This window comes from Choloepus didactylus, chromosome 2 (assembly GCF_015220235.1).
Source record: "Choloepus didactylus isolate mChoDid1 chromosome 2, mChoDid1.pri, whole genome shotgun sequence".
NCBI lineage: Eukaryota > Metazoa > Chordata > Mammalia > Pilosa > Megalonychidae > Choloepus > Choloepus didactylus.
The window spans coordinates 124,337,610-124,360,408 of NC_051308.1; the positions used below are offsets into that span (position 1 = coordinate 124,337,610).

The following is a 22,799-nucleotide window of genomic DNA, read 5'->3' on the forward strand; positions in this document are numbered from 1 at the left end:
GTCCACCCAAATATAACTACATCCCATCTGGCTCAGCCCATGACAGGGTGGGTGCATGTGGGGGTGTGGTGGAGGAGGAGCTGCCCCCAAAGCTGGGTTGAGCACCCACCATACTGAACTTTTCATATGCTTTATAAGCAGGTATAATTTTAATTTGCAGGTGTTCAGCTCACTAAGTGATAGTATGGAATTAGGAGCTCAGGTCTTTCTGGCTGTGAAGCCTGGGTTCTTTTTGCATATAACTTCTCTTAGGGGAAAGTATTAGTTAAGAAAGAGATATTATGCATGTTTTAGTTACATCCACAGAAAAGTAAATAAAGAATTGAGGAGCATGTATGTAAAATGGAGCTCCTACTGTATTCTAGGCATGGTGTTAGGTGCCAGGGATGCAATGGCCCCCGTCACCCCAGGGAGTAGCTAGTGTGTGGGGGTGGGGGGATGGATCAGAGCAGGGCAAACAAGCAGGCAGGCCCTTGTTATAGAATGTGGCTGCTGTGGAGGCCCACTCAGAGGGGACGGTGGGGCCACAGAGGGGGAAACTGGACCTCTGCACTGAGGCTTCAAAGAGGAGACAGAGCCAGCCTAGAGAAGGGGATGAAGAGCAGGGAAAAACATTCCAGGAAGAGGAAAGAGCATGTGCAAAGGCTCAGAGACAAGACAGAGCATAATCTATGGAAATATATGCAGTTTGTCTGTGAACAACCTTATAACATAAGTAAAATGATTCCTGGGCCTGCAACACTCCCTGTGCTCCCCCAGTTATCTACTTCATTCAGTTTACTAATTAACCTCTTCTGTCATGATTCAGCTCTGTCACCCACTGAAATGCAGATACCCCTGGGAGAACCAATGGGTTGAAGTCAGTTTCATCTCAAGGCCAGTGTGTATCCCAGGCCATTTCCTGAGAAAATCCCAGGCTAGTCCTGAGGGTGATCTGAGGAGGCTGCCCCCTAGAGGAAGGCAGACACAGTTTTGCAGGAGATGAAGTCCTGATTGAACCAAGATTATTTCAATAACGTGTTCTCTGCAGGGGCGATGTGTGTTTGACATTTGCTAGACAGCAGCTCAGCCTGAAATTCCACACTGAGAAAGGCACACCTCCAGTACCTGAAAGAGGAGCCAGGACTCCTGGCTGGTCTCAAACTGCTGCTTACTTAACAAGGAATACAGCCCAGGACTGAGTAGGGCAGATTACAATGGAATTAAATTAGTCAGCAGAGTGACAAAAAATGAATGGAGAGACCTAAAATTGGGTCTTTTGAAAATTTCTCCAAACAAAAGATGCTAAAGAGAGTTCTGCCAGTTGAAGGGAAATGACAATAGATGGAAGCTGCATTAAGAAATCAAGATCTCTAGTAAGGTTACTAGTAAAGTTACTTGGGTAAATATAAATGCCAGTACTATTGTATTTTTGGTTTGTACTCCCCTTTTCTACTTCCTACAGGATCTAAAATGCAAATCCATAAAATGCGGTGATAAATCAGTGGTTGTGGACTCATAACATATAAACATGTAATTTGTTACAAAAACTACGTAAAGGTGTGGGGATGGTGGGGTACACAGTTTGTGTATGCTTTTGAGGTTAAGTTAGTACTGAAGCAAACGAGATTGTTTCAGATTTAGGATGTTAAATTTAAGCCCCATGGTAACTACAGAAAATATCCGAGAATATGCAAGCTCATAGAGACAGAAATTAAGAGTACAGCTTGCCAGGGGCGGAAACCAGGGGGAATGGAGAGGTGATGCATGATGGGTGTAGGGTTTCTATTTGGGGAGATGGAAAAGTTTTAGCCCTGGAAGGTGGTGAGGTACTGCAACATAGTGAATGTGATTGATACCACTGAATGGTATGCTTGATGCTTGGGAGTGTTTGAGATGAGAAAGTTAATGTTGTATATATGCTCCCACAACTAAACAAAAAAAAAGAACAACTAAAGAGACAATGACAATTAATCTGTGATCCTGGACAAGATCCAACAAAATGGAGGAGAAAAGACTCAAAAGGACATGATTGTAACATATGAAAAAATTGGAATATAGACTGTAAGTTCTACATTAGTTAAATTTCTTGAACTTGATAACTGCACTTAATTAAGGTGGTTACACAAGTAAATATCCTTGCTCTTAAGAAATGTACGTGGCAGTATTAAGTGTTCAAGGAGCATGATGTTTACAGCCTACACTCAACTGTTCAAAAATGGATTTATAGACAGATTGATAGATAGATGGATAAATAGAATGATTTGGCAAATGTGGTAAAATTTTAAAATTGGTGAATCTGGGTATCCAGGGGTAGCGGTTTGTTGGTGTTCTCTCTATGGGTTTGTTTTCTTTTAACTATCCTGAAAGTTTGAAAGTATTTCAAAATAAAAAGTTGAAGAAAAATAATATCCCCAAATAATGGTCAATTAGGTACAATTCTGAGGAGGATGGGCTTTGTAGGCCAAGAGACTAGGTTAGTTGCTTGCTAATTGTGTGATCTCAGGCTGGTTACTTAAACTCCTCTGACCCTCAATTTATTCATTCATATAATTTGCATTTATTGAGAACCAACTATACTCCAGGTGTTATGATGGGTACTAGGATTTTAAAGTTCCTAAGGATTTTATAGTTTAGTCAGGATAGAAGTCTATTGACTATTGTGTAAGTATAACAAATACGTGTGTATGCATATATGTATGTATGTATACATATATGTATACTCATATATATATATATATATATATATATATATATATATATATATATTCTATTTTGTAATTCCCAGTATGTGATCTCCATTCTATCATGGATCTTAGGGATGTGGTTCTCACATGGGACCTTTGAGACTATTGCCTCTGGAATGCAAAAAGAAAGAGTCAGTATTCAGCTCTCTACAACCAGAAAAGTATTTCTGAGTCCATAGCAAGAAAAAATTTTGAAAGTCAAGCATTCTCAAGAGAAAAAAAGGTTTTCTGAATCCCTTAGGGACCCTTTAAAATATCAAGGCCCAGGCTGGGAGGTCTTGATCATGGAGTTTTACGCTAAGCCATATGGTAGAGAAAGCTCAGGATGTGAAGTAAGAGGAGTTCTGACACGAGAAAAGGAGGAGGAAAAGGCTCCCCTCTTTAGCCCCAGAGAGGAGAATGGGAAGGAGGAAAGAAGGGGCTGGCTGGGCAGTCACTGCCCGGGGACCTCCTTCTCCCTCACTCTTGTGCCTGCATCTCAAGGTGGGGAGTGGGTATTATAAAAAATAGACAAGTAAGAGGGAACCTGAGAACAATGGAGAACGTGGCCTGTTTTCCTGGGTTCAGGTCTCTGGAAAATACCCCACATATGCCTTGGCACCTCAGCCAGTGTACTACAGCAGAGAGTTTGGAATTGATGGGGTGACCCTGCCAAACCCTAAACTCTGCTTCCCAGCTTACCACCCTGGCTCCACCTTTGGATGTCCCATTTCCATAGTGGCACCACCATTTATCTAATCAGGCCAATCAGGAATCCAGGGTAATCCAGGGGACCACTTCCTCTCCCTCATACCCCATCCAATCATTCCCCATAGGAGAATTTATCCCCTAAATTTATTTTGAATATGTCTCCTCTCCATACTTAACTCCTATCTTAGTTTTCAGGTGGCTATGACAAATAACACACAATGGGTTGACTTATACAATGGGAATTTATTGGCTCATGCTTTCAGAGGCCAGAAATCCAAACCAAGGCATTGGCTTTTAAAAGGCTTACTTCTTCCCTGGATCAGAAGCATTCTGGCTGGCCAGCAATCCATGTGTTTCTTGGCTTTCCTGTCACATGGTGATGTCCTCTCCTTTCTCTTCCAGTTTCCTTCCGGCTCATCCCCATGATTTTTTCTTTATAAGGCCTCCAATAATAGGATTAAGACTCATCCTGATTCAGTTGGCAACACTTAAAAAATCTTCAAAATGTTCTATTTATGGTGGGTTCGCACCCACAGGAATGGGATTAAAGATTAAGAACATGCTTTGTTTTCTCAGTCTGCCACAACTCCCGTTGCTCAACTCAGACCACCATCATCATTGTTCACCTGGACTGTGACTATAGATACCAGGTGGTCTCCCTGTATCCGGTCCTACCCTTTGAAATCCAGGCCCTCCCTGACCTCACCGGTGACTGCTCCAGCTTCATCTCCTGCAACTTCATGCTCTATTAATTCTGAACTGGCTGCAGCTTCTGGCACGCACCACACTATTTCATATTTGCATGCCTTAATTCAAGCTGTTCCCTCTATCTCAAATGATTCCTTTCCCAACATTCTTTCCATGGCTCTTACTAATTGTTCAAAGCTCATTTAAAAAGTTTTATTAAACATATGCTCTGGGCAATACAGAGTGTTATAGAAGCACCTAAAAAGGGTACCCAGACTTGAAGTGACAGATCAGAGAAGCACCCCACTAAAAGTATCATTTAAAATTCTAACATGAGTCTTAAAGGAAAAAGAATGGGACAAATGAAGAAGGAGGTGAGGGACATGGGGATAGTTTTTGAGGCATTGGAAATAGCATACAGGACATAGTGGCTCCAGCCCAGCTTGTTTAATGAACTGAAAAAAAAAATCACCAAGGCTAGAGATAAAGAGGTGGGGGGGGGGGAGAGAAAAGAAGAAAAAAAAATGGAAGAAGCAAGGAAAGATGAAAGGACATGAGGGGCCAGATGACAAAGGGCCTCATAAGTTACTTAAAGAATAGGAATTTATGTTAAGTGCAATAGGACAACAATGAAGAATTCCTGAAGCTCCGAATTAGTCAAATTCTCCATCCTCTGAGCTTCCATATATTCCCATACATGTATCTTATCAGTTTATGTGTCTGCTTCCCCATTGGACAGTAAGTTCCTATGTTGCAGGAAATATTTCTTCTTGATCTGTGATTCCTTGTATCTAAGATTGATCCTGCCACAGAACAGGCTTTTAATGAGTGCTCAGACCTGAAGACAGAGGGGAATGTGATCAGGGGAGAGGGTTCTGCCCTGGAGGCATCTCTGGGGTGGCCCCAACAGGAAGGCCCCGACTCTGGCTGTGCTCCAGGGGTGGTGGGAGCTGAGTGGTGAGGCCCTAGATAAAAACTTGGGAGCATAATAAGGGCCACAGAGGTGCACCTGCCTTGGACACAGGCTCATGAGAGCATAGAGGCCTTGCCTTATGAGAGGAGACGGAGAGGTCTCTTTGAAGACAGAGCCAGTGAAGACCTGATCTGGGCTGTAGGTGTGGCAGCCATGGGGATGTTGGGGTCAGGGTTAGACAGTCTGAGAAGCTGGAGGTTTACAACCATTTGAGTCAGGAGAGCAGTGCAGAGAATCCAATCCCCAGATAGCTGGCTTGACTCTCCATTGCCTGTTTCTCTGTCTCACCCTCCTACCAAGATCAAACTCACCAAAACCATGATTTTCCTTTTATTTTATTATGACTACTGTACCTTCAATAAATATTTAATAAATGAGGGAAATAAATTACTAAAATGCATGTTCCATGTTAGAGACTTTTGTTCACTTGCTAAATCCCCAGCACCTAAAACAGGATGAGCACACAGCAGTTGCTCGATAAATATTTCTGTATATAGTTATTATGACTCAAAAAGGATAGGTCTTTCTCCCAAGGTCAGTCAGCCTCTGAGGATAGACAGGATAGCTGGGCTAAATTTTCCCAGCTCCAAGCTGGTATCTTCCCTAGGCTGTGGTGCCCCCGCTGGAGAAGAGCTGAACTGTCCTCAGCCCAGGCAGATTGGCTGACTTGTTCCAATGATGGGATCAGTGGGGCTGCTGCCCAGGACAGGGACCAAGGATTTGGATGCATGGGGCTGAGGGTCAGAGGTGAGAGAGCAACACAGTTCTTGCCTTGTGCCTGTCTGGGTGGTCTGGAACAAGAACCTAGGTAGCACCTTGCATATAACGGATGCTCAAAAATGTCAGTGACTGAGTGAAGGCTGTGGGTTGGAATCAAGATATCAGGAGGGGGCACCTGGACCAGTGAGAATGGAAGAGAGTGTAGAGCACCAGGACAGAGCCCAGGGTGGGGGTGGCGGCGGGCACAGGTGTACAACGGCAGAAGGAGAAATCAGAGAGGTAGATGGTAAGTACAGTCAGAGATGCCTCCAGAGGAAAGCATTAGACAGAGGAGGTCATCAGCAGAGTCCAAGGCTGCAGAGAGCGCAGTCAAGGAGGCAGATGACTGGCAATGTCAGTTGAATTTGGCTAAAAGAAGGTGGAGGTCTCAGCTTCACAGGCTCAGGTTCAAATCTCTCTCTGCCATTTGACCAGCTACAAGACCTGGACAAATGACTTAACTCTTAAAGCTTCAGCTTCCTTATTACTGATAGGGCCTATAAAAGTCTTGCCCAGTGCCTGAAATGAGGGAAGTACTCAATAAATGCTGCTATTATTATATTGGTGATGGTAGTGTTATTGCAACCGGTGACCTTTAAGAAGACAATATCAGTTAGGCAGGGCGAAGGGAAGGGGAGGGGGAAGAAGATGGGAACCAGATTGCAGGAAGTTTAAGGGGAGCCAAAGAAACGGTGGGTGTAGATCACTTTGCTGAGGAATTTGGTAGTGAAAGGAAGTTGAGAAATCCAGTGGTTGGGCCAGCAGGAGGGCCAGCCACTTCTTTAAGAGAAAAAAGCCACGTGAAAACTGCAAGTAAAAGGGAAGGAACCTATAGAGATGGAGAAAAGAAGCTATCAGAGAGAGAGAGAGAGAGGGGGGTGAATGCTAGGAGCAGATCCCAGGAGGAGGTAGGGACAGGCCTCAGAGGTGAAGGGGGCCCCCCCGACCCCCAGCCCCAGTGTTCTCTGCACTGACCTAACTTTGCTGCTTTTCTGCCTTCCCCTGTGGACTGGGGTTGGGAGGTCTTTGTTTCAGCCTCAGAGAGTCCAGTGGAAAGATTCCTGCCTAGAAGTCAAGAGGCCCGGGTTCTGGTTCTGACTCTGACCCTCGCTATTAGTACTTGGCTGAGCCCTTGTTTCTTCATCCATAAATGAGGTGGCTGGATTTGGTCATCTCTGTGATTAGTGTAACCATGTCATCGCGCTAAACATTATGAAATATTTCCTCTCCTGAAGTTTTTTCCTTCACTCTGATTAGAAGGCAGGGAGGAAAAACACACAAAAACCTTTGAGATGAAGCTATCACTTCCTCCAGCAATTGGGAAGATATTTCTGTGCTTCACACGTAGAGCAAGCAGATCCGCCGATTTCATCCTTGCTGGCAAATCGCTGCTGAGCCTCTGGGTGTTTTAAATAGCATGTGCACTTTGTCCTGGCCTTCTGGAATGAAGCAGTAGGCAGGAGCTTTGTGCTGGGCTGAGTGTTGCTGTTGACGAGGCACTCGATGGCTTCAGGCTTCTGAATCCTCAGAAATAAGAACAATTACCGTACACGCCACAATTCAAGCTCCAAGTCAGCAAATCCATCAGCTGCTGGTTATTTTGATACCCTGGATAAAAGCTCTTTCGAGAAAATCTAGTACAGAAAAACATTCTTATCCTCTGCTTGTCTGCACCATTCCTTCTGGCCGCTGCCCTCTCAGCTGTTTTTCCATTCCTATAAATGTAGCTGGTCCAGGCCTTAAAGTTCTTTTCACACGACCCAGGAGAAGGGCATTTCCATATAGGCTTTTCATGAAAGTGGGACAGGCAAGAGAAGAGACACCTGGCTATGGTCTCTGTGCCAAGGCCACCCTGATCTGGAACCTGCTGAAAACCCATCCAATATGGATGGGTTGTCTGACAGCCACAAATGGCACTGACCACTGTCAGATAAATAAAGGCTTCCACAAGCATTTATTGAACACCTACTGTGTGCTAGCATCTGAGGAGACTGTGATAAATGTGGTCAGGGCCTAATAATCAAGTCCCCTTGTCCCATCCCCCATGTCTGTCTCACAGCACCTGGCACATAGTAGGGGCTCAATAATCTCTGGGGTTATTGTTTGTTCTTTACATATTCTTATTTACTCAACATCCTTAAAGTTCAGGGATAGAAACAGAGCTACTCAGGATGGAAAGGAGCTCTTATTAAACCAACATGTGCCATAAGAATATAATCAACAATTGGGGGGCTGGGACATCAAGGCTTATATTCTACTTACATCATTTTAAATTTCCCTCTTACACACCTCATGAAAAACAACCACAAGTGCCCTAAATCCTTCTGTCTTTCTGGGTGATGCCACAAGGACACATACAAAAGCTCTGTGTTCAACCCCAAATTGCTATTACTCTAAAGTTTTCAACTTCATCCCTAAATTCTCGGACAGCTATTATGTAAGGCTTACGGTGGGTACTTTCAAACAAGTTTATACTCGACATGATTGATGAATGAATTTGTTCTATTGCCTAGAAATTCCTTTGTTTAATTGACCATGATAAATTTCCTAATGGATCACCCTGACTGTGACGCTACTTCTAAAGACAGTGCCATTTATGGTGTTGCCTGGCCTCCTGCCCTCACCTCCAAAGTGTGTTGATTCACTAGCCAGTATCTGAACAAATCAGAAGTGGACAAGCCTTTGCCGGGGAATAAGGAAGTCACACCAAAACTAAAGCAGACTTTTAATTCTGGGGCTTTCTTCCTACTCCTTCTCAGAGCATGCCTAAGTTGGGTAAACTTAGGTATAGGGGCAAAAGTGAATACAGAAGTCCAGACCTCAGACGTATCGTCCAGACCTCGGACCTATCTGTATTAAAGGGGGTGGAAGCATCTAGGCAGGGCCCCACTTCACTCAAGTGCTCTCCACTGTGAGTTAAGGACCACCCATGAATGTACAAAAGGAGCCCCTGTGCCTGGCTAAGTCCCAGCACCAGGGAGTGTTGTCTTCAGCGAAATTGTGCTGTGATGGCTTCCTAGGCTCTAGACTGCTAATACTGCTAACATGCATTTGCTGAAAACCTGACTTTAGGGGTATTTCTCCATTGCTAGTTTTGGCTTAGATGTTGGTAAAAGGTGGAGCAGAAGGGCAGGCATCAGCCATGGACGCTCCTCTGGCAGGTTGTGAATCCAGGAAACAGTGAAAGGCAGGCCAAGAGATTCCATCTCATTTATGGTCCTGCAGTGGGGGTAATGGAGGATTGTACTAGGGCATGGGGTGGGGCAGAAGATTCCCTGTCTAGGCCAGTTTGGGGTCACACCTTGCAAAACTGATGAAAGCTGGGGGCCCTTTTCCCAGAGAAAGGCACACTCCCCACAGAAACATACAGATTTGCCTACAATTTCAGAGGCGTTAGGGAGCCCGGTGAGGCCCACAGAATCCGGGGCCATAAGCTAAGGCCCGGGAACTAGATCCTGACGCCTTAAGTTCTTTGCCCCTTATTCCTATGCCATACTCGCCCGGGCTGGGTCTTCTAGCTGGATCTGGCCCTCAGAGCCTCTGCCCTTTCTCATGTCAGAGGAGCCCAGGCACCTGCACTTAGTGGAGTTCCCCCGACTGTTCGCCTCTCCCAGGGTGACCAGAGATGCCACGGAAGAGGAGTGCTCGGACCGCGTAGGGTGCAGCCCATCCCGGGAGCAAGGGCGGCGCAGAGCAGATCCTGGAGACGCTGGAGGCGCCGCCGGGGAGGGCAGGGAGGTGAACGGAGCACCCGGCAACCTCGCCCAGTCCCGGCCCGTAACCCATCCGCGGGCTAGCACCCCTACCTGATGTCACAGGAAAACTCTTTCTGGGCCTGGCGTACAAGTTGCCTTCGACCCCCCAGCGTTTCCCTTTGACCTTTGTTGGTTTGAACCCTTCGCTGGTTGGGTCCCGCCGGCCCTCCTGGGGGCGATCGATCTCTAGTCCCCAGGACCCTGCAGCCGGGCACCTCTGCCCCGCCAAAGCAGGTGCGGGGCTGGGATGAGGAGGGGTGGGGTGGGGGGCAGGATTTGGAGCGGGTGTGACTCAGGAGCCCGGGGAGGAGGGGCTAAGAATTGAAGAATCCTGTGTAAGAGCAGCTCGGCGCTCCGGCACAGCAGAGAGCGCCGGGAGCCTGAGGGGAGCGCAGCGGTGAGTCAGGCTGCCCCGAGCCGAGCTCGGAGAGGGGCGTAGTGCGGGCAAGGGTGCGGACAGGGGTGGCTGGGCAATCCTGGAGAGTATGCATGGATCCCGGTCTGGGGAGGTCTCCGGGTTTCTCTGAGGCTACGGCGGGCTGAGATGCAGACTCGAGAAGAGTGTCCCGAGTGGGTGCGGGGGCGCGGGACCCTCGGTGGGCGGGCGAGTTCCGGAACAGCGCGCTCTCTGGTCGCTGAGGTCCCAGTCCCCGCATGGCCCTAAGTCCGAAAGACACCCCTGGAGCCTGCAGAAGCCGCAGGGCCGTGCCAAGGACTAGCTCGAGGGCTAGGAGGGGACAGCGCGCAAGTGAGGGAGAGTGAATGCGCGTGGAGGAGAGAGGGATGCGCGGGCTGCAAGCGCGCCAGGGCGGGAGGAGTGGTCGTCTGCTCAGCGGAGAGAGAGTGCAGAGCGCGCGCGGGTTGGTGTGTGCGCCAAGTCTGGAAAGTGCCACGCTGCTTCCAGGTGAGGGGAAGAGCGGGGCACGGCGCGCTAGACCTGATGCAGGGAATGGAGCAGAGTTCTTGGGGCTCCTCCGCGCGTTGCAGGCCGACTGGGGGTCCAGAGAGAGGGCCCAAGGGTTGACACGGGAAGCCCCGCCCTGCATGAGCTGGGTCCGGCGTACTAGAGACCTCCGCAGAGCCGCGCTGGACATGCCCAGGTTGAGGTTGCCAAGGCTCGGCCGTGCTACTTGGGTCATATGCCTCACCCCCAGCTGTCTGCGCCAGGTGTGGGAGAAGCTGGCGTGGAGCGGTGGGGCGGCGCCTTGGGTCCCGGCGGCGAAGACCTAGGGGAGGGAAAGAGAGAACTCAGGGGTCAGGGAGCTGCATCTTTGAGCCAGTGCAAACAAGCTGCTTAGCTCTGTTTGATTACAACTCCCCTCCTTTAACAAAATCTCTGAGATTCTTATGGAAGGTGTTTTCTGCTTGAACTTTCTCTTCTCTTGTGACTTAAGAGATTAAAAAAGAGCCTGCTTGCTAGGCTGGTTTTTCCAAGTTGTTCCAGGTTGGAAGTTGTAACAGTTTGAAGGATGATTTATGGGTGTTTCATGCATTACAGTGTATTACAGCAAAGCCTTTTGGGTGCTGTGGGTATTAAGGAAAACTGAGTGCACGTTCCCAGCTGGAAACCAAAATAGTGCTCTCCTCAGTGTCCCTGCCCCATTTGTCATCTGAGGCCAATGAAATCCTGGAGAAAAGGCACTTGATTAATTGTCCTGGCTCCATCCTCTGGGCACACCCACTGCCAGCCCCAGCCTTCTCCTCCCCCAACACGTGCATCACCAGCTGCATTCTGCAACTTCAGAAAATGTTGGTGGAGGGCCCACCAGTAACTTCTCTCCTGGATCTGATCCGCTACTCTTCAAACTCTTTAAGCTGTCAGTTAGGTCTGCTGGAAGGAAATCTTTCTCCTTCTCAAGGCATTGCAAGCACTGCGGCAACAGTTGGCCTCCACCACATCTTCTCGCCCAGTGGTCACCATTTCCTACTGAATGCCTGAAACGCTATCTCTCTGCAGAGTTAAAGAAGAAAGGCTACATCAGACCTCTGATAGGATAAATTATGTGCCAACCTGGCAACCCGAATGTCCATCAGTGATGGGCAGTGTTCCCAGAGACTCAGAGGAGAATGTAGGCTGGGGTGTGCGAGTGGTGGGGACTGAGACTGGCCTTGTCCACACTGACTCACAGAAGGAATGAATATCCCTTCAGCGGAATGGCCCTTCATGGCCTGTTGGGTGACTGGAGGGGGATGGAGTTAACTTCGCATGGGGCCAAACCCCTCCCCCTCACTTCTCCCAACATTTTTATGCAGGTGAAAAAATGGCAGCCTTGAAGGGAAAAATAATGTTAGGAGACACCACAAATCACAAACTAAGGTCTGGGGCAGGTGGTGGGGCATGGGAACACATGTTTTGATAAAACTGTAAAAATACCTCTGATGATTTTATAACCGAATGTTGGCACTGCTGCCTTCCCTGGGCAAGCCATCTTATTCCTAAAGCAACCCCGGCTAGCCAGAGGATTGGAGAATTGGGCCCACAGTCGTGCTAGTGTTGACGACCCTTTCCCTATCCTTAGCCTTTAGTGAGTTCTCACCTTCCCCTCTTGCCCACCCACAACTATCCTGTCTCGGGGACTAGTGGGGCCAAGGGATGTGGCTGCACGCTCTCCTCTTCCATCAAGAAATCTCTGCCTTGGCCAGGAAGGGGGCCCCAGCTGCCGACATCAGCAGGGAGAGTAGGGCAGGGCAGGGCAGGGCAGGAGCCTGAGGGAAGTTTCTCATCATTACTGAGATTAAACTGATGAGAAAATCGCATAACTTTACTTTCAAATGAGTGGTAAGCACTGCTGCACATTCATGGAATGCTCCATTGCAACCACAACTGTATTGGAGCCGCAGAGAAACTACAAAGGAGATACGGGAGATACAAATTCCAGATCCCCAAGCATGCATCAGTGCCAGACCAGGGACCAAGGCCCAGCCATTTACCCTTTCCTGGTAAGAACTTACAAGGATTTTGGAGTCCAGAGTAGGTCGTAGTGATCCTTGCTGGCAGCTAATATCCTTGCTGCTCTCAGGAGGCAGTGGAAGGTTTGCTGAGGGTTTTCATAAGATCTCTGGATATCTCTGTGTCCCCAAAGGGTTTCTTTTCCTTTTACTGGTACCTCTGATCTTGCAAACCGTGAGCTAGCCCATCAGCTTTCAGGCTTGGCTGGTCCTGAGGAATCAATTCTGTGGTAGACCAGTTTCACAGAACAGCATGGGGTAGCATCAAGCAAATAAAGGGGAATGAGAGGCCCTTCCTCAACCCATTTCCAGGGACCTCTCTTCCTGACAGTGGGGAAACAGTTAAGATCCTAACTCTAATGGTGAGAACCTGAGGCAGACATGCAGTTGGAACAACTCTGGTTTGAGGGTAGTTAGTCTTTCAGTTGGGTGTGCACAAACATGGAAATGCCACTATTTGAGCCAAGGGGGATAGACCTTCAGCCACAAAGTTTAGCCAAGACCAGAAGAATAACAAAAACAAACAATAAAGAAGAATTTCTCATGCTTCAGGATGTTTTCATCATTATCCTATGAGCTACTTTACATGTTTTAAAGATGTTTCTATAACCTGTTGGCCTCTGACTATGACGGAATGGGAATCAGATTGAGACATTGAAATGACCTCTTGGTATTTTTCCCCTGTATTTTGGGTAAATTTGCTGTGTTAGTTTTCTCAGTTGTGGGAAAAACAGGAAAGTAGCTTGTGACCTTGAGCAAGTCACTAAACGTCTCAGACTTCACTTTCCCAGACTTCACTTTCCCAATCTATAAAACAAGTGTATTGGATTAATGGTGTTTCACAATGGGATTCTTGGCATTTAGGGACAGTTCTTGGTTGTGTGACTGATTTGCACAATGCAGGGACTTCAGTACCCCTCCCCTGCCTACTAAATGCCAGAAGTCATGGTGACAACCAAAATTGCCCCATTTATGGCCAAATGCTCATTAAAAGAACATTATTACTCGCAGTTGAGAACCCCCTTGGAAGTTATCAATAAGGGCCTTTCCTTCAGGCCCTCCTGCTGGGGTATCTATTATTGAATCATTGAATTGGGGCTTCAGAAGTCCAGCCCTGGGCTTCCTCCTCCTAAAGCCAGCATTTGTGGCTCCAGGATGCCATTGGCAGGAACCTCAGGGCTGTGGTCCAGCCAGGTGTCATCCTTTGCCTTTTGTCAGTGGTGTAGAACTACAAACGGCCCACATGAAAAACAAACCAGAAAGGATGGGGCGGGGGGAAGGGGCAGTGGTATTAGAGCATGGCAACTTCCTTCTCTGCCATATGCTATTAAAAACACAGGCAGACTGCCTGCCCTAGGGTGCGCACAGCACTGGGAGGAAATCCTTCTCTCCTTTACTAAATGGATCACACATTGGCATCAGGAGGTCCCTTCCCTGAATGCAGGGACAAGGAAGCAGGACCCTCCCCATCACTCAGCACTCAATATAGCACAAGTATATGTTGATACCAAATTAATACAACTGTGCCCAAGCTGTGAGAATAAATGAGAATCAATAATGAGACATTTAATTGGGGGAAAAAAAAAGGTAGGTAGTCATGCTACACTGGAGAGATGGTGCTTGTAACACTGGTTTACTCTCAAGTAGAAGTTCACATTATCTTCACCTCTGCCCCAAGTTCTCACTGGAGAACAAAAGATAGAACCATTTGTTTATTCATAGTGTAAAGGTCTAAAATGATAATATCTTTGGAGGAAATTATAGGAATACCTATTTGCTACTTACTCCGAAGTCATTACTAGCAAGAGAGAAAAAGTGAAAATAGTACCAGTGCTGGCAGAGTTTGGAGCTGATTCCTAATGAGGGGGTGGGGGAAGATGCAGGAGACTTTAGGAGATTCCCAAATGAAGTTGATCTGATGATGAGATCCATCAGGTAGAACTAGCAAATGTTTTTGAATTGCCTGGGAGATTGGCCAAGCTCTTTCATGTGTGGGAAAGACTTTTTATTAATAGTAGTATTAGTCAGAGTCAGACAGTCAGGATTTTCCTGAAAATTTACCATGAAACAAAGAAGGCTGAGGTGCTTTGGCATTGTTTGAGGTCATTTCTGCAAGTGGAGAACCTGCAAGTGGAAGGACCTAGTGTGAGGTCAGTGGGAATGAATGGCCTAAGCTTCACACAGAAGCCATCCCGTGTCATGGGCAGTTACAATCCACTACTACTGGAATAGTTTCCCATTAACCACAAAATATTTGCTAGCTTGTATGGTTGGGCTGATTTTCCCGTTTCCTTTGGCTGTTCTTTCAGTAGCTGGGATTGGTAGTATATATCATCTCCCCCTGCATGCAGACTTCTTGTGCTTTTCCTTCTTGAGCCCAGGCAAATAGCTGTGTGGAAGCTGCCTGAGCTCAGCCCTTGCACAGGTTGTGTGTGTGTGTGGCGGGGGGAGGGGGATCCCATCTTCAGCCCCTCATCACCATGAATCTGAAATGTAGTTAAAGTGACTGGCATTTCTGACTTGTCCAGTCTGGTGAAACGCTATCTTGTTTTTGGACCTGAGTAGACCTTCCTCAGAGTTCAGCAGACTGAGATACCACATCGTCCTGAGATACCACGTGGTCATTGTCAATAACCATGTGTTGAGCCCCTAGAGTGTGGGGGAGATACCAAAAAGAGGCAGGTTTCCTTCGGGCTGTAATTTCAAAGGAAGGGAAAGTCATTTTGGGTTCTAACTGCCTGGAGGATGCTAGGCAGTAGAGGAGCAGAGAGAAAAGAGAGAGGCACCACAGCCAGGAGGCAACCTCTAGAGAAGAGATGCAGGAAGGTGGGTAAAAGCAGAGGGGCCATCGGTGACCCTAAGTAGACAGTTTGGGCTAGAGCAGCAGGCCCCTAAGGGAAATAGCAGGAGAAAGGCTAGAAAGGCAAGTGCCTTTCAGACTATGGGCTGGTTTCCCGTTTTTAAGCCCTACAGACTGCAGTCACATAGATCTGTGTTCACTTTGGAGCTCCATCATTTAATGTCTGTACCTAAATTTCCACATCTGCAAAATGACAGCAACAGTAGTACCTGTGTTGGGCTTTGTGTGCATCCAGTGAATGATGTAAGTGGAACATCAGCACAAAACTGGCAAATAGCAGATACTCAACAAAAAATATTCCTTCCCTCATGTTCTCCCTTGATGGGACAGATCTTGCATTTTCACTTCAGGAAGACAATAGCCATCTTTGCATTTTTTGTTTCTCTGTGCATGAAGCTCTGTTGCATTGGGAGAAGATATCTTTTTGGTAGTGTTGGAGCCTTCTCTAGGAATTTATTCACCTAGGTTTTAGCCTTCTATAATTAACAGTCTCCTTTTGATAGAATTTTAGCCAAACATTTCATCTTCTGAATTACCTTTGCCTCATAATATCCAGGTAAAAGGAGATTCATGGATACTTCTCTTATAATTTTCTTTCAGAAGCAAACTTCTCCTCAGATTTTTATTTCAGAAATGTTATACAGTGCTCTCTGAATAAGGTGTTTCTTGAGAATGACCGTTTTTTACTGGCAGCTGTAAGAGTGCTTTGGTTCTTTACCCTACATGACAACACCCCCATGTCTTGAGGATTTTATGTATCTTAAGTTTACAAGAGAAGGAAGGAGGAGGAAGCAGATGCTATGGCAGCAGAGGACTTGTGCTCTCCCAGAAGACCAAGAGTGGCTGAGCAGCCATTGCTAACTGGATGTCACCTGTGGTTAAAGGAGGGCCAGTCCCCACCCCACAGGAGAGGAAAGCCCATGGGATATCAGCCTACTGGCTTGATTTTCCTTCTCCCGTTGGTATTTATTAATGTGGTCACCTGGGGCTGGCCACTGTGGGGGACTCATTAAACACAAGTCATGATCCTATCCCCAGGAGCTTGCTCAGGAGTCTCAAACTCAGATGCCTTCAGAGGCTCATCAGACAATGTACATGAGGCTGTGACCGTAGGAGTGGTGGGAACTGCAGTGAAATGGAGAGGGCATGCCCCATCAAAAGAGGACAGGCACTGGCCATGTGTTTTTTGCAAGATGCAGCCAGTGTGACCAGATCTTACAGCTTTTCAATAAAGGCCAGAACTTTGAATTTGAACATGCAATTTCTTTATTTTCAAAATATCCCTACGGAAAGAACAGGCATTTTTATCTTCTCACCCAGATTAACACACTTGGAGCGGTTGAGAGCGGTGTCAAAATAGAAACTAGTTGAAGAAATGCTGAATTGTGTGGCTGTAGAGCTCCCAGAAGGGAGAGGTCTGAGGGGTATGGAGTCCTGCAAGGAGGCCTAGTGGAAGAGGGGACGTCCTGGGAGCCCATAGGATTTTTTTTAAATTCAGTTTTATTGTGATATATTCACATACCATACAGTCATCCAAAGTGTACAATCATTTGTTCACAGTATCATCATATAGTTGTGCATTCATCACCCCAATCTACTTTTTGTACATTTTTCCTTATACCAGAAAAAGTAAAAATAAGAATAAAAAATATAAGTAAAAAAGGACACCCAAATCATCCCCCCCCACCCTGTTTTTCATTTAGTTTTTGTCCCCATTTTTCTACTCATCCATCCATACACTGGATAAAGGGAGTGTGATCCACAAGGCTTTCACAATTGCACCGTCACCCCTTGTAAGCTACATTGCTATACAGTCATTTTCAAGAGTTTGAACATGGAGTTTGATAGTTTCAGGTATTTACCTCTAGCTATTCCAATGCATTAAAACCTAAAAAGGTTTATCTATATAGTGCATAAGAATGCCCACCAGAGTTACCTCTCAGCTCCATTTGGAATCTGTCAGCCACTGAAATTTTATTTTGTTTCATTTTGTATCCTCCTTTTGGTCAAAAAGATGTTCTCAGTTTCACTTTGTTGGGTCCAGATTCATCCTCAAGAGTCATATCCTGCGTTGCCAGGAAGATTTACACCCCTGGGAGTCAGGTCCCACGTAGCGGGGGGAGGACAGTGAGTTCACCTGTCGAGTAGTCCGTAGGATTTTAGGGAAGAAGCCCCAGCACCAAGTCAGACAGAACTGGCTTCAGATCCCTAGTTCTGCTTCTTATTAACTGTAAAACCACATTACCTAATCCCTGTAAGCCTCAGTTTCCTTATCTGCGGAAGGGGGTCATAATGCTAATGTCAAAGGGCAGATAAAGCGACAGAAAGCCTTCAGTACAGAGCCTGGAATGTAGCAAGGGCCACTAAGCCTGAGCTCTGTTCCTGATGGCCGGGTGGTCTACCCAGACCTGGAAGGCCACGTGAATGTAGGCCCAGAGACAGAAATAAGAAGAACCTGCACTGAGCTTTGCAGACAGTTGCTTTTGAAGGAACTGGGCTGTGGTTGCTTTTTTCCACCCCAGGAAAAGCCAAGAAGGTGTAAGTTATTTTTCTCCTCTTCTGCCCTCTACCTGCTTTCCCCCATGCTCCCAGCTGCTTGCCTAGTTGCCCTCTGCCAGAATCCCACCCTTTAAAAATCCTGACCCAGACCGCAGCGGAAAAACACAACCCTGCTCGGTAAGAATGAGAAGTGCTATGAGAGGCTGTATAGACACGCACGGCAAATATTCAAGGAATTCTTAGGAATAAAAAAAGAAATTGTAAATCTGGATTTTTGCATGAGGCCATCCCAGGAACATGTTTTCTCAATTAGCGTGCACATTGCTTGGAGTGAAGTCACCGTCCGCCGCTCCTCAGGACTCGCTCATACTAAGCCACCTGATCGGGACTTCACTTTCCATGACCTAAATCTGATCTAACCAACCCTGCCGCTGCTCCTAGCTGTGGGAGCAAAACCATCTCACAGTCCTAAACCAGGGTGGGGACCCACTCCCCAGAAAGGCCATCTCATTTCACATCCTGCATGTACTCACCGAAAATTGAGAAAGACACCACTACTACTCTCCACGGTGGACTGAATAGATCCCCTGCCACCCCTCGTATTTTTATTGTTAAATGGTGACTGCATGTTGTGCCATCAGAGCAGATGAGTTCTTTAGTTCTGAAAACAGAAAATAGTTTCTTCTGTAATTGGCAAACTCAGAGCATGAGACAAACATCGGTTTTGCAAAAGCATGCATCAACTGCTTAAAATATTACCAGTCGGTGCCTGAGATCAGCGATTATGTTTTCTGGATGGTTTCCTGGACTGACTCTTTTCCAAGCGAACAGTTTTGTCAGATAGTTGTGATTTCTGAAATGTTTTATTAATGATGCCCCCTCACCAGAGGGATGGTCCAGAGTGCATAATTATTGGCATGCCTCGGAAGCATAGAAGATGCTCAGTATCTAACAGCATCAAGCAAAAGGTTGGAAAACATTTCAAATCAACTGCCATAAAACAGAAGAAAGGAAATGTTCTCCAAAGTACAGGTTGAGCTCCATTAGGAGGTTGTGAAGTCAATTCAGTGGTACAACTCTCCCTCTCTCTTTAATGAAAGAGAATAGAGTAAAATAATTTAAAAATCATATGTATTGCATGTACCAAGGGAAAGTGATGTTTAATGAAACTTTTGTAAAGTCATATATATGTATATTCACATGTGTGTGTAAACTGGCTCTTGATGGAAAAAGTACTTTTTTTTTTTTTTTTTTTTTACCATGAGTCATGGTCAAAAAACTTTGAAAGCTACTGTTATAGAAGACTACATCATTTATAAAAGGATGTAGCTCAGAAACCAGTCAAACTTGGGGTTAAATCCTGGCTCTGTCATTCTTTGTGTGATCTTGGGTAACTTAAGTTCTTTAAGCATCGGTGTCTTCATCCTAAGGTGAAACTACTAACTCCCTCATGGGTCTGTTGGTAGATTAAGTGATAATCTACCAGGATAAAGTACCTGGCACTGTACCTGCCACCAAGAATGCCCTCAGTGAATGAGAGCTGCTATTTTCATCTTTCTTCTCATCCTCTTCTCCCTCTTCCACTTCTCCCCATCCTCCTTCTCTTTTTACCTCTTGCCTCTCTCCTTCTCATCCTTTTACCTCCTCAACCTCTCCCCTCCTTCCCTCCTCCACCTCTTCCATTTCTCCTCCTATTGTCTTTCTCCTCCTCCTCCTCCTTCATTATCTTCTTCATGACCACTCAACCACCATCAGGACTAATGACATCCCTAAAAGTTTTCATCCCTGAGGTTTGCTTTTCTCTGGCAAATCCAGCAAAGCAGCAGCGACAATCATATTTTGTCTTTGCACACTGTCTTTCGAACTCACAGAGCCGTCTTTCCGTGGTTCCATTCCCTCAGCCGTGACTATGACTGATTGTCCAAAGGACACACGACATCCTCCTTTCTGTTCGTAGGAACCATCAAGAGCCATCAGGGCCTTTCCTGACCTTGCCATCAGGATAAATGCTTTGGTCCTAGTGTGGGTGCAGTGACTGTGCAACAAGCTTCTGTTCCCACAAATCACATCCTTTCTTCTCTGTATATTTTTATAAGGCTGACAGGGCTAAGATACCATTAAAATGTTGACATTGTCAAAATTCTAAAGAAGTCCTGCCCAGAGCAAAGAGCCTAACATTTTCTCATGAGTGAGGCTCCAGGCTGCCCCAGATGTAGAGAGTTCATGCCTTTTTCCTGGTATAAAAGCTTAAAGGCTCTTAATTTTGACACTGGAGCTGACACTCTGGTGAACCAGACCCTAATCCTAACTCCAGCCCTCAACTCGACCCAGAAACTGTCGTTGACCCCAGCCCTTCCGTTCCCAGCTGGGGGTACATGAAGGAATGACCCACACAGAGATTCTACTTTGGAGCCACAAAGGTGGCAGATCCCAATTTTCTTGAGAGCCTGACTAATGTAACCCCTGAGGACAAGTTGGTGATGACAAACTGCTGGCCTCTTTGTTCAATGAAAGCTGTACCTTTTCCCTCCCTTTCTTCTATATTTCCCCTTGCTCCCTCGGGGCTCATTCCAACTGTCTTCTCATAAAATGCCCTCCCACGGGGCGCCATTTGCACCACTAAGACTCAAAGAGGATTATTAGTGACGTCTCCTCAAATGCAAATGCCTGTCTAGACCAAAGATTTAAGGCTTAGGTGCAGGGCAATGGGGCAAAAGGGGAGAAAACTGTTCTAGAGATCATTTTCATCTCTGTCCTAGAATCCTCCTTTCCCCTTCACCACTCATTCCATTATTCTGTATAAAATTAATGTTGCCTGGCTAGTTGCACGTTTGAAAAAACATTTACAACAGAAGGGAGAAATTTGTCACTTCATAACCAGCCCCCTCTGGAGCAGGTGGATTATACTGACCCAAGCACGGGAGACCTTGAGTGGACTGCAGGCAAGCAAAGAGGCCATTTAAAGTGCATCACAGTTGTACCTATTTTTCAGGAAAAGGCAAATGCTGACTGACTTCTTCTGTGTCCATTGTTGGGGGGTGGGGGGAAGGGCTATCTCTATCCTTTCTGAAATTTACAATGACAATGGAAACAATCGTTCCAGAACATGACACACCACCAAGAATGTTCCTTATATGTGAAATAGAGTACCTTTCTTTTCACCTGGATTCAAGGGGGTTGTGTCTGTCGCTTCACAGGGGAAGTGTGAACAATTAGAAATTTTAAAAAAAAATTTCCCTTTTTGAAGAAGTCAGACTCCAAAGCCTAACTTCATATTTCATACCCATGTGTCAGCATCTCTGTAACTTGGAAAGGAAAGGAAATATTTGGGGGATGGGTCTTTTAAGTGTTGTGTATTTTTCCAAAAAAAGAGAGGACCATGTCAGAAAGTAGAGGGCTTAATAAAGCAACAAATATGTTTCAAATGTTCTTTTTCAAGCACCTTTATGATTTACCTTTAAACAAAAAGGTACTTTTAAATTGGCACAGTGCACAGAATGTCCATCTTCCAGTCATTTTCGCTTCTTAAATGATCGTGGTCCTGTTACAGAATTCTGACTGGTAACACGTGTACCTGGGGAAATTCCACAAATCTGTCTGTAGTTTTTTTCTTACATGGATTTGGAGAGTTTTTATGTAAGAAAGAAAAATGTTATAGTATAGATTATAGGTGTAGATATTTCAATTCACTAAATACTGATATTCAGGAGATGAGTTTTATTCCTGGCTCAGCCTCTTACTAACTGTAACTTGGCAAGTCACAAAACCTCTCTAAACCTGTTTCTTTCCTTTTTTTAAAAGAATTTTTTGGTGGTAATATGTATATAACATAAAATTTGCTATTTTAACCATTTTAAAGTAAAATTCAGTAGCATTAATTTCTTTTAAAATATTGTGATACACCTCACCACTTTCCATTACTAAAACGTTTTCATCACCCCGAACAGAAATTCTGTAGCTATTAAGCTATAACTCCTTGTTCCCCCACTCCCAGTCCCTGGTAATCCTAATCTATTTTCTGTCTATAAATTTGCCTATACTAGATATTTCACCTAAGTGGAATCATACAATAGTTGTCATTTTGCATCTGACTTATTTCACTTAATTTAATGTTTTTAAGGTTCATCCATATTGTAGCATGTATCAGAAGCTCATTCCTTTTAATGGCTGAATAGTATTTCATTGTAGTATAGGTGACACTTTGTTTATCCGTTCATCTGGTGGGTTGTTTCCACTTTTTGGCTATTGTGAATAGTGCTGCTATGAAATTGGTGGATGAGTGTCTTTTGGAGTCCCTGCTTTCAGTCCTTCTGGGTATATACCTAGGAGTGGAATTACCAGGTCATTAAGCTTCTGTTTCTTTATCTGTCAAATGAGAACAGCATTGTCCCTGCCTACCTGATAGGGCTGTTGCATTGCATATGATTAATAGATGGGAAAATTTCTGGTAAAGAATCCTCATACGTAGCTATTAGCGGTGCAATGTGTAAAACCCTGGACAAGGACTGTGGGACTCCAGATGCAAGTGGTAGCTGTGCCCTTTAGAAGGGTGAGGGATCTTAATAGTCACTTGCCCTAGGCGAGAGGTCCTAGGACCAGCCTGTCCGTCCCAACTGCTGCAGCAGATGGGGAAGCACATCACGTAAGCCTGGGCGGGAGTGTCAGAGCAGGGGCCTGTGCAGGCAGAGGCCTAGGAGCCCTGTGGAAAAAGCAAGAACATGGAACCAGGCTGTCCTGGCTTCTAATCCCAGGGGTAGGGCTTAAAACACATGCGATTGAGGACAAGTTGCTGCAGCCCTCTGATTTTTCCACTTTCCTCAGCTGTAAAATGGGACTAATAGTGCTTACCTTTAGTGCTGTTATGAGGATTGAGCAAGGTGATTTTTGCTAAACCATTTGGC

The 22,799-nt window shown here is 45.8% G+C and overlaps 1 protein-coding gene across 1 annotated transcript in view; it reads left to right on the forward strand.

The window, feature by feature from the left end:
* The first annotated feature begins 9,968 nt into the window (after nucleotides 1–9,968).
* The window catches only part of NGF (nerve growth factor), a 51,951-nt gene continuing 39,120 nt past the window's right edge, over nucleotides 9,969–22,799 (forward strand). Inside the window, exon 1 of the mRNA XM_037815127.1 lies at nucleotides 9,969–9,987. The gene's annotated coding sequence lies outside the window, so the exon portion shown is untranslated. The remainder of the gene's footprint in view (nucleotides 9,988–22,799) is intronic.